The sequence below is a fragment of the Pseudonaja textilis genome, chromosome 10 (assembly GCF_049901715.1).
Source record: "Pseudonaja textilis isolate UNSWEBS1 chromosome 10, rPseTex1.2, whole genome shotgun sequence".
NCBI classification, from domain to species: Eukaryota; Metazoa; Chordata; class Lepidosauria; order Squamata; family Elapidae; genus Pseudonaja; species Pseudonaja textilis.
In genome coordinates this window covers 12467693-12485939 of record NC_141999.1, presented here as the reverse complement: position 1 = coordinate 12485939, position 18247 = coordinate 12467693, and the positions used below count along the sequence as shown (strand labels likewise).

Genomic DNA, 18247 nt, shown 5'->3' with positions numbered 1-18247 from the left:
TATTAACCCTAAAGGAAGAAATTATGTACAATGCCTCAAGAAAGAGAAACAGAGACTTAGGAATAAGTTGTGAAATAATATTAATCCAAATAAGTAATTCTCTTCCTGGCAAAAATCGAGACTATCAATGTTTATAAAAAATATTAGGAAATCCAAGAATGACACAAATCATGTTCAACAAGTTATACATCACTGTTGATATCTGGGATATTTGATCCAAAGAGATACCTGATGGGATTTATTCTCCCTTCTCTTTTATGGGAATGTCTTTTAATTTGTGCAGCGTCTTTATGAAGGATGAATGGGGCCTCTTTATTTTAAATTTTTAAACGGTTTACAATATTTACTCAAGTCTTCCCTAATGGGGATACTTAAACAAGGTGCTCTAAACTTTTCACATGAAATTATAACTGGCCTTCTGCTAATGAGTCACATACAGAAATGAAACTGCTAAAAAAAGGTCCAGATTTGGAACAGCATGTCAGAATAGTATAAATGTTAGTGTGACGCCTTTGACATACAAATAGCTCTCACATAAAGAAAGTGTTTAAATTCTAGACACTGCTACTATTCAAAACTCCACCACCAAATATGCCCTTGGTGCTGTTCCACAGAGCTGTGTTTATTCACAGTATCTGGCACAAAATTTTTGCCAGGTACTGCTTGTGTATGCTTAAAATGATTAGGGTGTACAAAGGACAGTTAATTCTCCCAGTTGAGCCTATGGCAAAACAATTGCAGCTGGCTGTGCCCACACCAAACTGCAACCTATTCTCCTGGCAAAAGTGGATTGATTTGTAAATCTTAGCGTGATTTTAAAAAATACCCAAGTCCTCTCAACATGCCAGTCAAAAAACCAGATTCTGCATTCTAATGAGCTGAAGTTTTATTCAAATTCTAGGGAATGAAATGTTTACAATTTTTAAAATGCATACTGTGCTTTCCAAAACTCGTTCTTCCCAAGCATTGGGGGAGGGGGAGGAAGCAGGGAAATGGGCACTTGGACAATCGTAGTTTATTAAAGCTGAGAGCATGTGTTCCCAGTAGAGAGCACGCCGTTTCTGCCCTTGTGTGTGCTGGGAGACAAGCCAAGGCTCCAGTAACATGCGTTTCCCAATTCACTCAAACTTGAGAATGGTTTCTGGCTTTTGAACAAGTGTAGCTACAAAACTGGATTTAAACCCTGAAATCGTTACCCATGATTCCCTGACTTGAATTAAAATGGAAAAATATTTATTTATTGGAATATGTTTATTGGAATATGGGGAAGGGAGGGGGAGGGAAGGGGAATTCTGGATTCAATCATAGCCATAAGTCAAGGACTATCTGTATATCACACACACACACACACACACACACCAATCCACACACATCATTTCTGGGCCCACTTCAAAATGCCAGTCCTGATTTTTTAAAGCTTGAAAATGGTTGGCACAGTTCAGGAATCACTTTTGTTTTACCCTAACAGTAGACTAACATCAAAAACAAGCCTACATGGCAGTCTTGAAGATTCCCTCAAAACTCAAGGGTCGAAGGGTCCTTGGTGCTCTCTAAGCTTGCTTGTTTTCTTACAGACAGTTTCGTTACCCTAAATGAGTAACATCATCAGTGCTAGTAAGGAGTGGGGTTTGCTGTCACTTTATATTCTAGTCTAGTGGCTTGCCAGTCAGTGTTGGTGGGGATGGTTTTAGAGATTCTTGGGTTGGTCTGTTTGCTGTTGGCTTCTTTGGCAGATTCTTGATTGGGGTATTGTTTACATAGTTGTTGGTCTGAAGTTAACCTTGGAGTTAATCTACGTTGATCCCAGCACCGATTGCTGATGGAGAAGTGCCGGAATCTTTTCATTCTCTTTTGGGCTGGTTGATTGTCTCGTTTACATAACCTATAGGTGTTGTTAATGTCTATGTGTCTATGGATGTTGTGGTTCACTGGCAGATGGTGCAGACGGCAGAGGTATCAGACAGTGAGGAAGAAAGGGGACCAGTCAGGGAGTCTGGAGAGGGCTTGGACACGGGTCCTGCGTTCGATGCAGGGATGGGGCCAGGACCATCTGAGAGTGGGGCGCTGCCTTCTGAGCCTTTGGAGTCTGGCAGCAGCAAAGCAGAGGACCCAGGGGAGCCTGTTCCCAGTGCGCACGTGCACAGAGCAGCTGAAGCAGAAGGGGCGACTCAGGAGTAAGCCTGAGAGGTGATTGCCTCCCCCATGAGGGATAAAAGTCAGACCTCAATGACGAACTCTTTGCAGGAAGCAAAGTAGTTCAATAGATTCCGAGTCCTCCTTGAAGCTCTGTGAACTCTGGTTGGTTTTTTCTGGTACTTCAGTTGGTTTCTGTTACAATTAATTGGCCTTCTGTTTTTTGGTAGCATTCCACAGCACTGAAAGGTGTAAGCTCATCTTGAGGAATTGTTTAAGATTAGTTCTGGCTGGGATTGAAAGTTAATTCCAAGCATTGCAATAAAGTAGGCTATGCTTTTAAAACAAGTTTGTGTTTAATTATGTTCGGTGAAGCCTGGGTCAGAACAATGGATGGCTGATTTGTCAGAGTGCCGGGCTTCTAGAAATCCCCTGGCGTTTTGGATTTGGTCACATTTTTCCAATCAAAACTATGGTTAAATCTGTCTGTATGTTGTGAAATTAAACAATTTTCATCATGTCTTCTGACTGCTAGTTGGTGATGGTGGATGCTTTCTGCTAGTCTTCTTCTGCCTCTTTGTCCTACACAGTGGTTGTTGCCATCCTCACATTGTATGTTGTAGAATGACTCTTGTTTTTTTCTTCTGGGGTTGTTAGAGCTTTTGGTCTGCTTAGGATGTTTTGAAGGGCTTTAGTTGGCTTGTGTGCTATGCTGAACACTCAAGGGGTTTTTTGTTTGCTTTGTTGCCAACGTAACACAACTACTTCTGTTCGAAATTTACACTATAAAGCAGAACTTGCTTAGCTAAAAAAAAGTATATATATATCAACAGTTTCAGAGGAAAACCAGTTAAAGCAGGGGGAAAAATACTAGCTGTCTATACCAGCTGCCTACTTAGAAAGTCCTTATCATAATTAGATATAAAACACATGTTTCAAACCAGGTTTCAGTGAGTTATGAACCTCACCCTTTTAGTAAAGTTTCTGCAATTAGTTTATGATATTCTATGAATGATTCAGCAGCCGTGAACAAGTGGTTTCTGAATAGCCAGCCGCTACGAAGAAGCCATTGCTAAAAACAGTATTTCAGTCTCTCTCAAATTAATATCAATGCTATGCCTGACTGAACATGCAAGTCATGGGAGATCAAACATAAAAAACACCACTGAATGTCAATCGTAACTGTGAAGGTGAAACACTGCCTTTATGTCATACGAGGGATTTCCTAGAACAAGGGTTAAGGTTTTATTGTGCGTGTTTTTTTCACCACATTAGTCCTGCCTTAGACATGAAAGTCAGCTGGGTGAGTCCCTCTCTCACAGCTCAATGCACCTCACAGGGTTGTTGTTGTTGATGGGAAAATAGAAAAAGGAAGGGGTATTAGGTTTGTTTGCAGCCTTGAGTTATTCAAAAAAGCAATAAAGGTAGGATAAAAATAAACACGTGAATAAATAAACTGCAATCTTTGACAAATAGTTGGCTTCTTTTTGCTTTGTGCTGTTTTGTGGTGTGTATGTTTTTTAACTACAGCATTAAAATGCAGCAGTAAGAGTGGTGAGATGTCAAATGTTGGTTCGTCTCAGAGAAAAGGAGAATGCTGAATTACAGAAGGCAAGGTGTAGTTCTCAACCTTTTCTTCACCATGGACCCCCTTTAAGTATCTTTTGTTGCCCCAAGACTTAATTCAAGATTTAAATCATAACATTTATTCAAGAATTTACAGGGCCCCTATGAATTGTAGCCCCTCAAGAATTTGGGCACCACAGGCTGAGAACCACTGTTGCAGACTATAAATTTAATAACAGCACGAGAGCCTATTTAATAATGAGGTGAACGGGGCAGAGGTCCCTTTTAATTCAAGATAAAATATTCATTTTATCAGGCTTCATTTTTATGTCACTGTACAGTAGTTCTAAATAGCTCCGAACGAAAAAATGCATCAGATTTTCAGAGTTGGTGATGACCATATTCCTCCGAGGTAATGCATTTTGTGCTTGCAGGAGTTTGTTGGTTTGTATCACTTAATTTACAGGTAGTCCTTGACTTACAACAGTTCATTTAGTGACCATTCGAAGTTACAACGGCACTGAACAAAAGTGACTAATGACCGTTTTGCACAGTTTGAAGCGTCCGTACGATCATGGGATCAAAATTCAGACACTTTGGTTGGCAACTGGTTCATATTTATGATGGCTGCTGTGTCCCAGGGACATGTGATCACGTTTGACCACCTTCTGACAAAGCAAAGTCAATGAGGAAGCCAGATTCACTTAACTAACAGGTTACTAACATCAACCGCAGTGATTCACTTAACAATTGTGGCAAGAAAGGTCATAAAATGGGGCAAAACTCACTTAACAAATATCTCACTTAACAACATAAATTTTGGGCTCAATTGTGGTTGTAAGTTGAGAACTGTCTGTACCAGAAATACATTTTGCATATAAAGTGCAACAAACCAGCAAGTGTTATCGGTAGCTGCACAATGTCATTATCTAACTCACGATTGGGAAATTCAAATGGAAACAACCTAGTGCATTGGGATGCTGTCTATCTATCTCCAAGCTGTCAGCAATGATTTAGTGCATCTTTCAAGGGCTTTAGGAAGGCAATATGATGTTTGGAACTGGGTAGTTTCTATATGTAAAGCCTCTACTTCAAAGAGCAGATTGACATCATGGGCAAAACTTAACAACAGAGAATCTGTGTTTTCTTTTTTATTTCTCTTCCTAATTTCTCTTCCTTTAATGTTATTCCTGTCGTGCTTTCAGTGCATTTCACTGCATTTTAAAGGCTAGAAATGTAATTTCTGGTGTTTGTTTGTTTGTTTTCAAAGAGCTCTTAGATTTAGTGGCTATTCTCCAAAGGTATCTTGGCCGTTTGTTCAAGTAATTTGGTACATTAAACAAAATGTCTGCAAGCTAGAGAGAAAGAAGGCAAACATTTGTTCAGTTTCCCATAGCCTTGTCCATCTGAGCAATTAGGATAAGCCACTTCAATGACTTCTTACAACACATTAAATCCTAAAGCCACGTTAGCAAAACACAATTGTAATGGTTAATAAAGAAAAAAATAGGCTATGCTCCAAAAAAACTAAAGCACATTGTAACTGAACAAAGGTTGGGTTCCTACATCACAATAAGTCACAAACTGCACAGGCTTAGTTTAGCCTAGTGGCTGGTACACTGTGCAAACCCAGACTTTAATATTCAAGTGTTTAACTACCTTCATCACAAATAACACACCATGTGGCCTGCTTCCAAGTTAGAGAGATGGAGGAGACCTGATCCCTGCTTTGCAGCCTGGCACATCAATGTTAACAAAGCCAACATTCAAAATGATTATTTCACAGCCATTTTAACGCTGTCGAAACAAAACAGATCCTTTAAAAAGAGGCAGATGTGCAAAGGTTTCAGCTTTTTAATCTGCCATTCACGTTACTAAATGAGGCCTCTCCGATACGCACATATGATCTGTTAGGGATCCTCGCTTCAAACAAACTCTCAGAACATATCCATTTCTTTCAAACCCGGAATACATATAAATTTGAGAAATGAAATAAATATCAAAATAGCACATTTCAAGATTCTTCTCAATGGCCATTAGGAATAATTTTGCCTGAAACAAATCTTAAGTTTTGATCCAATCTTAGCCCAAACGCTCAGAACTTCTGAAATGACCATTGTGAGATCAAAACATGCCCCTTCCTTTCAAGTACAGGTAGCCCTCAATTTACAAAGTCATTTGAGCCCATATTCCTGTCACTAAGCAAGACAGTTGTGAATTTTGAACAGAAACATCAAATGAGTTTTACCGCATTTTATGACTCTTCTTGTTACAGTCATTAAGTGAATCACTGCAGTTGTTAAGTTCGTAACACAATTGTTTAATGAATCTGGGTTTCCTCATTGTGCTTGCTTGTCAGAAGCTCACAAAAAGTGATCACATGACCTTGGGATACTGCAACTGTCATAAATATGAGTCAGTTGCTAAGCATCTGAACTTTGATCACATGACCATGGGGATGCTGCAATGGTCATGGGTAGTGGTGGGATTCAAAAAAAAATTACTATCAGTTCTGTGGGCGTGGCTTGGTGGGCGTGGCAGGGGAAGGATACTGCAAAATCCCCATTCCCACCCTACCCCCACAAACATGCTTTCCAGCCCCATTCTCCTGTGCAAGGCAACAAAAGAAGACCCAGCCAATCAGCTGGGACTTAGGAGGCGGAGAAGAGATGGGGGTGGGGCCAGTCAGAGGCGGTATTTGGCGGTTCTCCGAACTACTCAGAATGTCTGCTACTGGTTCTCCAGAACTGGCCAGATCCTGCTGAATACCACCTCTGGTCATAAGTCACATTTTACAGTGCCATTATAACTTCAAACAGTCACTAAATGAACTGTTGTAAATCAAGGACTGCCTGTATAAGTAACCAATGACATTTAGCTACTATTGCAGGGGTATCAAACACAAGGCTTGCGCGCCGGATGTGGCCCGCAATGTGGTCGGATCCAGCCTGAGGGGCCATCCTGAAAAATGTGAGGGGCCGGCCCACATCTACCCAGTGTGAAGAGGAAACATGCCAGCAGTTTGGAGAGTGGCCACGCCCACCCATCTGGCCATGCCCAGTGAGCGGCATCAATCTGGCCACACCCATCCTGTTGGCCACACCCACTTGGTCAGCGACGCCCACCCACCGCCCACCCCGAAGTCAGCCATAGCCCTCAATGAAATTGAGTTTGACACCTCTGCACTATTGGATCTGGTGCTAAAAGCACACCCACATTGAGAGGAGGGGAAGTAATGCCGTATGTGGCAGGCCGTTATCAGGGAGGTGATGTCATGACACCCATAACAATCCTCAGTTTGTACCAGACATCTGAACATTTCTCCCTTATACACCTTTGGCAAGATGAGCCTCATACAAAATTAATCAACTCCCTAAAGACATAAGAATCTGGACCCATCCATAAAGACAACAGAGGTTAACCAATGATGAAATGGCCTGTCTTCTGTCATTCTTCCAGTTCAAAATATTATACACTGCTCAAAAAAATAAAGGGAACACAAAAATAAGACATCCTAGATCTGAATGAATGAAATATTCTTATTAAATACTTTGTTCATTACATAGTTGAATGTGCTGATAACAAAATCACACAAAAATTATCCATGGAAATCAAATTTAGCAACCCATGGAGGTCTGGATGTGGAGTTACACTCAAAATTAAAGTGGAAAAAAACATTGCAGGCTGATCCAACTTTGATGTAATGTCCTTAAAACAAGTCAAAATGAGGCTCAGTAATGTGTGTGGCCTCCACATGCCTGTATGACCTCCCTACAACGCCTGGGCATGCTCCTGATGAGGTGGCGGATGGTCTCCTGAGGGATCTCCTCCCACACCTGGACTAAAGCATCCCCCAACTCCCGGACAGTCTGTGGTGCAATGTGGCGTTGGTGGATAGAGAGAGACATGATGTCCCAGATGTGCTCAATTGGATTCAGGTCTGGGGAACGAGCGGGCCAGTCCATAGCATCAATGCCTTCATCTTGCAGGAACTGCTGACACACTCCAGCCACATGAGGTCCAGCATTGTCTTGCATTAGGAGGAACCCAGGGCCAACCGCACCAGCATATGGTCTCACGAGGGGTCTGAGGATCTCATCTCGGTACCTAATGGCAGTCAGGCTACCTCTGGCGAACACATGGAGGGCTGTGCGGCCCCCTAAAGAAATGCCACCCCACCCCATTACTGACCCACTGCCAAACCGGTGCTGGAGGATGCTGCAGGCAGCAGAACGTTCTCCACGGCATCTCCAGACCCTGTCACGTCTGTCACATGTGCTCAGTGTGAACCTGCTTTCATCTGTGAAGAGCACAGGGCACCAGTGGCAAATTTGCCAATCTTGGTGTTCTCTAGCAAATGCCAAACATCCTGCACGGTGTTGGAGTGTAAGCACAACCCCCACCTGTGGACGTTGGGCCCTCATACCACCCTCATGGAGTCTGTTTCTGACCGTGTGAGCAGCCACATGCACATTTGTGGCCCACTGGAGGTCATTGTGCGGGGCTCTGGCAGTGCTCCTCCTGTCCCTTCTTGCACAAGGGCGGAGGTAGCGGTCCAGATGATGGGTTGTTGCCCTCCTACGGCCTCCTCCACGTCTCCTGATGTACTGGCCTGTCTTCTGGTAGCGCCTCTACGCTGACAGACACAGCAAACCTTCTTGCCACAGCTCGCATTGATGTGCCATCCTGAATGAGCTGCACTACCTGAGCCACTTGTGTGGGTGGTAGACTCCGTCTCATGCTACCACTAGAATGAAAGCACCGCCAGCATTCAAAAGTGACCAAACCATCAGCCAGAAAGCATAGGAACTGAGAAGTGATCTGTGGTCACCACCTGCAGAACCACTCCTTTATTGGGGATGTCTTGCTAACTGCCTATGCTTTCCACCTGTTGTCTATTCCATTTGCACAACAGCATGTGAAATTGATTGTCAATCAGTGTTGCTACCTAAGTGGACCCTTTGATTTCACAGAAGTGTGATTGACCTGGAGTTCCATTGTGTTGTTTAAGTGTTCCCTTTATTTTTTTGAGCAGTGTATATTAATGGTATTTAACTTCATTTTATGATTGCCTTAAAATAAAATTGCTACCATGAGCCAACTTGGAAGGACTCCTTGTTCAAAATCAGAGTGGCAATAAATAAACTAGGTAAATCAATGTTCCCAAACTCATAGGTTTCCAAGACATTTAATCCCGGATGAGCACAATGTCCTATGTTGGCAAAACAGGAAAAAAATGGGAAATATTCACTTCTCCCATTCGTGCCTGCTGAGTTTCTCAGTAAGGCAATAATAACTTCAGCCCAAAGAAAAGAGACATTTCGATTTTATTTACCAAGCTTTCATAGACATGTTAAAACAGGTTCTCTGTCTAACTCATTAAAAAACTAAGTTATTTCCTTTTAAAGGTTAACTGAAATATTTAAAGAAAAAAACAACACAGGGTATCAAACTAGACCAAGTGTCTTCAAACTTGGCAAGTTTAAGACTTGTGGACTTCAACTACCAGAATTCCTGAACTAACATGACAGGAGGGGGAATTCTGGGAGTTGAAGTCCATAAGTCTTAAAGCTGTCAAGTTTGAAGACCCCTGAACTAGGCCATGAAAGATATGCCTTAGCACTAGTCTTTTGTAATTATTTCCAACCAGAAATAATAATGCAAATAGATAGCAAGAATGGCTCCCTAACAATGGCGCTCAGGCTGAGAATGTAATTTTCTCCCATTTGATTAATTTTTATCCCAAGCTCCTCCAATCTACAGCCAAGTTCCAATTGTATGACATGTTACAATTAAGGTTAAAAATGAACACAGGTATTTCAAGTTTGCAATTTTGCACTAGCCCAGGGAGTGTCAAACTCAAGGCCCGGGCGCTGGATCTGGCCAGTGGGGTGCTTAGATCTGGCCCACGGGGTCACCCTGGAAACAGCAAAGGACCAGCCCACGGTGCTTCTGCTGGCAAAAACAACCCTCCCGAGCTCTGTTTTCGGCTGCCATGGCCTCCTGCAACCCTCTGCCAGTAAAAACGGAGCTCGGGAGTCAGTTTTCATTGGCAGAAGCACCACGGGCCGCCACAGGCACCCCCAACACGAGTGATGTCAAGATGGCCATGGCCACCCTAGCCATGCCCACGCCCACCCCAGTCCCCCAAGGTCAAACCCAACCCTGATGCAGCCCTCAATTAAATCAAGTTTGACAACCCTGCACTAGCCACATCCAATTTCAGCAGCAAATAAGGATCACAACATAGGCTTAACCAAAAAGATAAGAGAGGGGATCAGAAGAATTTTTCTATCTTCAGAATTATCATTATCACCTTTTGCTGGGTTTATACAGCAACCTTAACCTATTCAGTTAACATTGCCATTCGGACAACATGCTAAGCGCACTTAATTTTTTGTGTGTGGATCCACCATTTGATTGGGATATATGATTCAATGTTTCATGTGAATCCAGAAAATGGGTAAAGTTTTCTGATCTTAAAAGCTAAGAAGGATTAGGTTTGATTAATACTTTGGATTGTTTTAAAAAAAATCCCTGAAGAAGAAAAATGTCAAATCACTTTTTAAGTTTTGCCATATAAACGGAAACTACAGGAAGTGCCCGTGAAACCACCAACCTTGATCCAAAGGAGATTTTATGGAAAGATTAACAATGAATATAAGCTACGCTGTGAAGTCAGACATCATATTCCAGAAGCAGGAAGGAATAACAAGCTACTTTCATACAACTGCCAAGAAAACTAGGTGGACACGCCCATGAAACCATCAGGACTTGGGCTTCAGCCAAAAGAGTCTTGACCGGACTACAGTTTTAGCTAAAGGTGTTGCAAAGCCAGTCCATGTTTGGATAGGAGCAGGGATGGCTGGTTCACTGAATTCTTTCCATGACTTACTACAATTTTTCTTACCCTCAAACTGCTGGCTACTTGGGAGGGTACCATGCCCAGCACAGCCAGCAAGGCAAATAAATTGGCAACTGGACGAGGCAGTAGCACAATTTATTAGCGCAAAGGTTCGTAATTTGATTTGCTCTCGTCTGCACCAATTCCCTATTCTATATTTTATTTATGAAGTGTATTGCAGTGCCACTTGGATCTCAGGTGACAGTGTCTCTCTCTGTGCATGAGGGTTTTTACCAATATTGGCAAACCAGTCAAGATGTTAAGATTTCTTTCATAGCTAATTTCCATTGTTTGTCCATCAGGCCTTGCCTTCTCTTGAGAACTTGATCACACCTCAGTTTTAATTATGCAACTGCAAATTCTATTTTGTAATTTGCATACCACTGACAGGAGGATAAAAGGACTACAGCATTTGCAAAAGTGTACAAGAAATGTCAGGCAACACCATCATATCCACTGAAGTGCATGAATAAACCAATGAAGGTCCATAGAGGCCACTGGCTTTAGCAAGGTCTGTAACTGTATAGCCCGAACTATCAACAACGCGACTGCCTCAAAAAGTCCTTTTTAAAACACTTTTACTGGCAGGATTGCAATTAGCCTTAAACAGCTTGAGGCCATTTTCCCACAAGCTCCATTACAAAGTTACATCAGGGGAATTGTGGGAAATTAGTATGATCATTCCAATCTTTCTTACTCAAGACAGTGAGTGAACGTTATCCAGATGTAAGTTGGCAATAAACAGACCTATTATAAATAAACCTGTTCGTTTACTTGCTTGCATTTTTATAACTGGAGCTAAGTGGTGTATGCAATATATTGCTTCCTCTTAGTTTTCCAACAGAGCCAGTTTGGTGTAGTAGTTAAGGCACCAGGCTAAAAAATGGAAGACTACAAGCTCTAATAATGCTATTTGTCTCTTAGCGCTAGGAAAAAGGCAATGGCAAAACCAAAAATCTTGCCAAGAAAATTGCAGGGATTTGTCCAGTTATTGGAAGGCACAACATAAAAAGCCTTGTGAGATAGAGTGAACAGAGAGAGCAGATCCAAAGTTACCCAGTAAGTTTCTATGGTTAAGCATAAGCTAGAATATGGATCTACTTGCTCCTAGTCCAATGCCTTAACCAATTTTAACCCAAACTATATTGAGTCTCTTTCCTTTTCATCATCAATCCTTAAAGAAGAATGAAGATAGATCAAGGAAGAACTGAGCTCAGAAAGAAAGTCTTTAGGAAGGAATTTCAGGAAGGACTCAAATGGTGCCAGATATGCTCATATATATGTACTTCAAAATAGCACTTTATATTTAAATTCATTCCTGATTTCTCTCATTTATATTTGCACTATATTTGCACACTGACATCACAAGAAGAGATGCATTTTATAGTCTAATTCCTACACTTCCTTTCCAGCACCCAGTTCTGCATAGCCCCAACAACATCTTAACCACACATGAAAACTGCACAATTCACAATATTTACGCGTTTGGTCTCACTGTGTATTATATCCCTGCATAATGGATCGACCAGTGCTTCGCTTTTTTGCATCATTACATTATATCTTAGCAGAGGGTCATACCCTGTGCATCAGTAATGGAATATTTATACACTAACCAAAGCCCCTCCATTTTTGTGACTGTTGAATTCCCTCCAAAGCCACCAAAATCCATGGTAAAAATGGCAGCACAATATTTTGGCTTTTTGGGAGAGAGAGGTCAAGGCAAGAGAGACCCAGGTTCAATTTCACCCTTAGCTACAGAAACTCTTTAACTGACCAGTCACCCTTTCAAGCCCACTCTGTAGAGAATAATTGAAGAAAGAAGCACTACATATATTGTATTGAGCTCCTGGAGGAAAGTCATAAAAATCCGATAAAGTATTAAGTCTCATCTAAGTTCAGTGCATCTATTTCATATTAAAAAAAAAAGAACAAACGTCATAAAACTAATCTAACTATGGGCATCTTACTCAGCCACTGTGTCACACTTGCATTCTCCGTGTTTCTTGGCAGAGAATTTTTTAAAATAACACAGAAATGGAATATCTAAGCTACAAAATAGATTGTTCCTGCCCATTTGCATTCTATGAACATAAACAGCCACCGAGAGTCACTGAGAGTCGTTGGGTGACCATATACATTTAAATCAATCAATATGAACAATGCATTTCTGACACAGTCATTCTTAAGAATCTTTTAGAAAACAGATGACAAGAACTCGCTGGCTTAGATTCTAGGGGGGGAAATCTCTTATATTTAACAATATTTGTTTTTAATGCTGGCCAGGTTCACTATCTTACCCAATCTAAGCAGAAAATTCTTAAAGTGAATATAAAGATAAAACCAGAGTCTTTCCTTTTCAGTTTAATGGATAAAGAACTTGAAAAAAAAATGGAACATTGAGTGTGAGAGTGTGTGTGTGTGTGTGTGTGTGTGTTGACAGCAGGAAAAATATTTCATGAACAAAAAATGGAAAGATACTTTGATTCCCACAATGGATGAATGGCTGTAAAAGTTGATGGAGTTGTTAGCAAAGATGGCTACACTGACTGCTTTGATTAAAAGAAAAGAATACAGTTAAATTGGTTGGAAATCGGTTTTGGACTTTGTGATTGAAGTGGAAAAAAACTAAACTTTGATTTTGGGTTTAGCTGATTAGACAGGTTTGTTGTTATAGAAATGGCTAGTGTATATTATCAAATAAAAATAAAAAGTTGAGGTTTTATGTTACTACCTTATTCTATTCCATCACTTGGAAGTCAATGCTTTTCTTTTTCCCTTTCATCCTAATTTTTCTCTCTTCCCCTTTTCCTCCCTTATTTTTCTGATATCTTCATTTTTATTTTTATTTCTGCATTTTATATTTTGATAATGAAATGTTTGAACCAATCTAAGCAAGATAAGGCAACCAAACTTTCCAGAGATTTAAATTTTCAGCTCCCATCCATCCTAGCCAATAGGACATGGAGTTGTATGATCCAAAATATCTGGAAAGTACCAAGGACCTAGCCATAAATTAGCATAAACAACCATGGGGACTCATTCATTGAGCCACAATTTTTCAAAAAAAAAAATCCTAGCTTTGCTATCTATGTGAACACAGCTTATCCCTGATTTAAGGCATTTCACAAATTCTGGTACACAATCTGGCCGACATCACTAGAAAATGAGAGGGGTAGAGAGATCTGTTTTCATCCACAGCTCACACCAGCTAGCTAGACCAACAATCCATAGTAAACAGAGACATCAATTCAAGGATCATTGTGTCAATAAAGTTTTACCAAGGTCACAGGGCCAAGCTTTAGTTGGACCTCCCAACTACACTGAAGTCAACATAAAATTCATACCTGCAGAAAACCTAAATCAAAATAGGCAACTTTGGGGGACCAGAGATAAATTTGGAATTTTCAAAGTATGCAATGGATGCATTCACAAAATTGTTGTTACAGCTATCCATTTCCTTTCATCTTATTGCAACCCCTTATTCGTGCCATAAAACCCAACTTAACATACAAACATCATATTACTTAGGGACGCCTCTTGTCATAAGTGACATGGGGTCTTTCAGCAGCTTTTCAAAATACAGCAACAGGTTTGGGGGAAGTGAAATATTTCTTTTTCTGCTTAAGTCCGCTGCTTAAAGCATTTGTGACATCATTACCAACTAGCCCCAGACAACAGTACTAAGCAACCACCCTTATCAGAAGGAACTCTCTAATCAGTAACTATGACTAATGGCTAAAAATAAACATTAGAAAAGCAAGTTCTTCACACTATGTGGCTGCTACAATCCCAGAATATATTTATTCCCCCACTTTTTTTTTCTTTTTTCTTTGCATCAGAAAGGGGAATTGGTCTTACAGACTGTTATCACATTCAACACAGATCTGCAGCTATCAGGGGTCACGATTTGTCAAAGTGAAGTGCCATCAATTTCAATTGGAGAGTTACACCTATGCTCTCTTTCACACTAAAATCAACAGGATGTTACAAGAGTTAATAGTTACCATTCTGTATATACTTATCTAAGGTAAATATTATTCAAGTGCGTATATATTTTCAATACACTTATACAACTTTCAGTATTTTTAATGTTAACTTTTACAACAATAAATTATATTTTTTTCTAATTTGGGGGTGGGGTCTATATATCCCACAGATTTGCTTACTAAGCATTCATTATATGCTGCAGATCTAAAAGAAAATCCTTCCTCTTACAAATACAAACTTTATGTCTATGTACGTTGAACTGCGTTGCATTGTCAAATTTCTAATATTCAAACTTGTTCTTGTCTGGCTTTACATCAGTTTCACTTATTTACCTCTCGCTTATTTAACAACAGTTCACCATTACAGATATCTATTGAAACTTTCATGTAACCGATCTTTCTTTCCTGCAGATTAAAAAAAAGAATTAGCGTAAGTTTATGCCACAATATGTTAATTAGCTTTGGTTATGCCACAGACTGCTTAGCTATCCCACTAGAACTTCACTTAAATAACTTATCATAGTTCAAATGAATACAAAGACCAGAACCTAACAAGAGCTCTGTATGACAAACATACAATTATGTTTACCTCAATAAATACCCTTTGCTTTTATCAATTAAAGTACAGATTTTTCCCCCTTCCATTCAATCACTTCTGATTCTCAGAGACTGGACAAGTCCCTAGTTTTTTTGGCAAGGCTTTTCAAAAGGGGTTTGCCATTGCCTCCTTTGTAGCACTGAGAGAAAGTGGCTGGCCTAAGATCACCCAACTGGCTTTATGCCTTAGGCAGGACTAGAACTCACAGTCTCCTGGTTTCAAGACTGATGCCTTAACCATACCACCAAACTGGCTTTCCATAGATTTGAATTTATCTATTATTTATCTAGCTTAAATGGAAAATCTGAGTAATCAAAAGCTACTAATCTGAACCTATGAAAAGATATAATCACAACATACAGTCCTGCTAGATTCCCTGTTACAATCCACATTTCTTCTCTACTATTCCTCTATTGTCTATTTTTCTTAGTTTAGTCTACTTTGTCATTGCACCTCGTACAACGAAATTAAATACCATCTTCAGTGTACATTATGATTATGAAAATAAATACAAACACACATCATTCACATTTTATACATTGAATTAAAAATCCCTGATACTACATTAATATTGCACTATTCAGTAGAATTCAATGGAGTTACTGCCCTGGGATAGAAGCTGTTTTTCAGCCTCTTATACAACTTATAACAAATTTTCCAAAACAGGCAACCTTAAGAAAACTCAGTATCTTATCAATATGGGAGGATTACAGCTACAATTTAAGATACACAGAGGACACCAAGTTAGAGAAATCTAATCTACTGAAAGCTACACTTACTCCTACCTAATCACTGTAATTATTTTCATTCTTGATTTTCAGCACACAGGCAACAGTAGGTGTCATTCATTTGACCAAGTTAACATTAGCATGTTCTTAATTTTTTTTCAAAACCCACTACTGTACTTCTTTTTCCACAAAATGATCAAGGTTAAAACAATGATTAGTTCACCTCTGGGTCTCCCCTCCCATATTTTGGCAAGGTATGGAAATCACTGAAGGATTGGGGATGGGGAAGATTTAACGGCAGTCTATCCTGAAATGAAGTTTTCATCCATCCCAACAGTTCAGGAATTTCCCCCTGCAGCACAAGGAGAGAGGAACCACAAGGGAGTCTAATCCTGTACTGCGGTGAACCGCAATCCTTGTATTTACCACCTTTGCTATTCAAAAAGGAAGAAAAATGAGCAGGAATATAGCAATAAAGGTAATAGGGAAAGTGGGAGAGCCTAATAATAGTAAAGGTATGGGTTCAAAGGTTGTAATGACAAACTTTACAAGAATTTTAAAAAGTAATAACAGATGCCCCTAGAAATTCCACTTTAAAGCATCCTAAGTGATCAACTTTTAGAAATGTAGAATTTTTGTCTAGTTTAATACATAATAGATCACTTAGTACAATAGTTTTCAATGACATAGCACACAGGCATGCCATGGGCTTATTTCCAGCATGCCCCCAAAATTTTTATCTTAGACTATTCCTTTCAATAACTTTTTAACATACAGTATTATCAGTATATTCAATACAGTGCAGATATTTGAAAACCAATGTGTAACTTCCCTTCAAGCCATGTCTTACACAATTTAAAAATACCTTTATAGTATTAATTTCCTGGTGTGGCACCCAGCAACTGCTATATTCAATGCTGTGCTCCTTACACAAAAAGCTGGTTGACTCAGAAGGGAAAAAGAGAGAGATACAGAAACTTAATCTTTAGATATACATGCCTAGAAGGCATGAGCAAGGCAATACAGAGATGGCTGGATTAGGCCATCAGCCTTTGAAGTGTAACATTTTGGTTCCTCCTGGCAGTCCAGACCAGTAGGTATGTTAACATGCACTCTTGAGAAAGGAGTGTGCAAATAGCACGTGGACTCTGGGACTCCCATGCCACTGGTGGCATAACCCTCCCCTATCTATGCAGATCCTTCTTTGCAAACCACTCAAAGGGGTGACCATCACTCCATCATGTGGCAGTGAATCCCAAAGAACAACTGTGAGGTCAAAGGAGAAATCGCCTCCAGCAGTCTCACCCCACCCCCACCCCCCATTATACAGATACCACTTGTCCCCATGCCTTGAACTACATTTCTGGATGCCTTGACTACATTACCCTCCTTCCCAATACATATACATCATACACACACACACACACACCACTTTTTGGGTGCTTTGCGCTACAATTCACACACACACACACACACACACACACATACACATACCAGTTTCTGGATCCCTTGGACTACATTTCCCACATGGACTACAAAACCCACACAAACATACACACACAGAGACACGCCGCGCTTTCTCGATGCCTCGCACTACAGAGCCCATCAGGCGCAAAGCCAAGAACCGGTGCCCTTCAACAACTGCTGATAAAAGTCCCAGGGGACCAAAGTGGGGGATGAGATAGACAGAAGGTGGAAAAACTTCCAAAAGAATGGAATGAGGAAGGGGCGATCGGAGGAATTCAAGGAAGGCTGGAGAACTGGCAGAAAGAAGGCAGCCGGAGGAGGAGGAGGAGGAGGAAGGGGCCGCTGAAAGGGAAGCCAGGGCAAGGGGGGACCCTCGCCCGGTTCAAGATGGGCTGAAGTGGAAGGGGGTCGCCGCAAGACCCCTCCCCTCTTGGGAGGGGCGAGTTTGGAGTCGGTCCGGACCGAACTTGTTCACGCACCTGAGAAGGCGGAGAGCAGCCGGCTCACCTGGGCTACTCCCGGCGGACGGACGGCTCGGCCTCGCCTCCTGCCGTCTCCGGAGCCTCCCGAGACCGCCGCTGCCGCGCGCACTCCCTCGGAGGCTCAAGGTCCTCGCCGCCGGAAGCCCGGCTCCTGCGAGAGAGCGAGAGAGAGAGAGGAGCGAGGGGTGGGGGAGAGAAAGAGAACCAGGAGGCCGACCGGCGCACGGCATGGCGGGACTTGTAGTCCGGCGGGAAGGGGCTGGGGAGGCCACGCCCTTACCCGGGGGTGGGGGGCGCAGACAGGTGAGGTCCGGCGAGGTAAAGCGGCTTGTGGCAGAAAGGCGCGTGGCTGGCTTGGCTGCGCCTTTTTCTTTTAGCTGTAT

General features: G+C 41.3%; 1 protein-coding gene across 4 annotated transcripts in view; it reads right to left on the bottom strand.

Annotated features, from left to right (window-relative positions):
* The window catches only part of PHACTR4 (phosphatase and actin regulator 4), an 82492-nt gene extending 64458 nt beyond the window's left edge, over window positions 1–18034 (bottom strand). For 2 of the 4 annotated variants that reach the window (XM_026702502.2, XM_087939733.1), the window contains exon 1: window positions 17890–18010. The gene's annotated coding sequence lies outside the window, so the exon portion shown is untranslated. Of the gene's footprint in view, window positions 1–17861 lie in introns of all 4 variants that reach the window. The other 2 variants (XM_026702500.2, XM_087939732.1) reach the window with 2 other exon arrangements.
* Window positions 18035–18247: the final 213 nt, after the last annotated feature.